The sequence below is a fragment of the Myotis davidii genome, unplaced genomic scaffold (assembly GCF_000327345.1).
Source record: "Myotis davidii unplaced genomic scaffold, ASM32734v1 scaffold1286, whole genome shotgun sequence".
In the NCBI taxonomy this organism is placed as follows: domain Eukaryota; kingdom Metazoa; phylum Chordata; class Mammalia; order Chiroptera; family Vespertilionidae; genus Myotis; species Myotis davidii.
Window position 1 is genome coordinate 103430 of NW_006296619.1, and position 1487 is coordinate 104916.

The 1487-nt window shown below is 55.5% G+C and overlaps 1 long non-coding RNA gene across 1 annotated transcript in view; it reads right to left on the reverse strand.

Moving 5' to 3' along the window:
• Positions 1-982: 982 nt before the first annotated feature.
• Positions 983-1487, reverse strand: part of LOC107184414 — a 16954-nt gene continuing 16449 nt past the window's right edge. Inside the window, exon 3 of the long non-coding RNA XR_001515243.1 lies at positions 983-1208. This is a non-coding gene — a long non-coding RNA (uncharacterized LOC107184414). The remainder of the gene's footprint in view (positions 1209-1487) is intronic.

Below are 1487 nucleotides of genomic sequence, written 5' to 3' on the forward strand. Positions count from 1 at the left end.
CTGTGGCTGCCCCAGCGCCAGCGGAGCCGGAAGGCCACAGACAGGCACCTCCCGCTCTCCATCACTTCCTTCTGCTCGCTAGCAGCCGCTGCTGCCCGCAGCTTCTCCCACCTCTGGAATCCTGCTCTTGGATCTTCTCTCCTTTCTCTCCCTCCAACCCCAGCGGGCGCCACCACCGCTCCCCACTCTTTGTTAACTCTCACCCGAGGATACTTTTCTATTGATTTTTTAGAGAGAGAGGAAGGGAGAGGGAGGGAGCGAAACATCGATGTGAGAGAGACGCATTGATTGGTTGCCTCTTACACAAACCTGGGACCCTTCAGTCGGCTCTCTCTATCCCCTGAGCCAAACCAGCTAGGGCCCTTTTCACCTCTCTCTCTCTCTCTCTCTCTCTCTCTCTCTCTCTCTCTCTCTCTCTTTAATATAAAAGAGAGATAGAAGCATCAATGATGAGAATCATTGATTGTCTGCCTCCTGCACATCCCCCACTGGGGATAAAGCCCGCAATCCAGGCATGTGCCCTTGCCCGGAATTGAACCTGGGACCCTTCAGTCCGCAGGCTGATGCTCTATCCACTGAGCCAAACCAGCTAGGGCCCTTTTCATCTCTCTTGATGCTCTTTCAGCCTCCCAGGTCCCTGGCCTCTCCTCCCTCCCAACCAAGTTAGTGCTAATACCATGGCAGGCACAGCAGACCCACAGAACCCACCCGACCAAACTCACAGCACACACACAGAGGACACACAGCCGCCTGCAGACACACGGACACACACACCCCCTATGCCTTGTGCTTTTCTTTGGCCACGTGGGAGGGCACAGAACACACCTTTCCCCGCTTGCCTACCAGCTTAACTCTCTCCTAATCTCCTGCTCCCAGGGTGGCCAGCAAATCCCAAGCATTGCAGATCTGCCAGCACAGAATCCAAAGAGGCCCAGGGACCAGGACTGGACAGCTTTCCAGAACACCCCCTGGGGGTGCCCTACCTCTTCGCCTCCCAGGACCCCTTTGAGTACCTCCTGCCTCACCCCCAGCCCAGGTTCTGAAAGAGCCTCCCGGCCAGGCTGCGTTGATTAAGTATTCATTATCGCCCCATTTTTTATTAATCAAAGACACGTATAATTGCCCATCGGAGCCTGTGATCAGCATGAGATGGCCAGCCGAACCAGCTGCGCTGCTAGCATTCTGGCCCAGAGCAAGTGAGCTGCCAGCTTCCTGGCCATTTCCTCCTCAAAGCTGAATGGGGGGGTGGCGGGGGGGAGGCTTCTTGCTCATTCAGTGCAGTAGGTTGACCCTCATGCCCGGCCTCCTGGATCCTTGCCTACAGGGTCCCAGGAACTCAAGCTATTCCAAGCCCACCCTTCATTTTAAGGAGGAAGGAATGAGAGGTTAGGACAGCGGAAGGCCAGAAGAACCAGGGAGTGCTTTCCAGAGCCCTACCAAAACACAAAGGTAAAGGAAATACAACGGCCCTAACCGGTTTGGCTCAG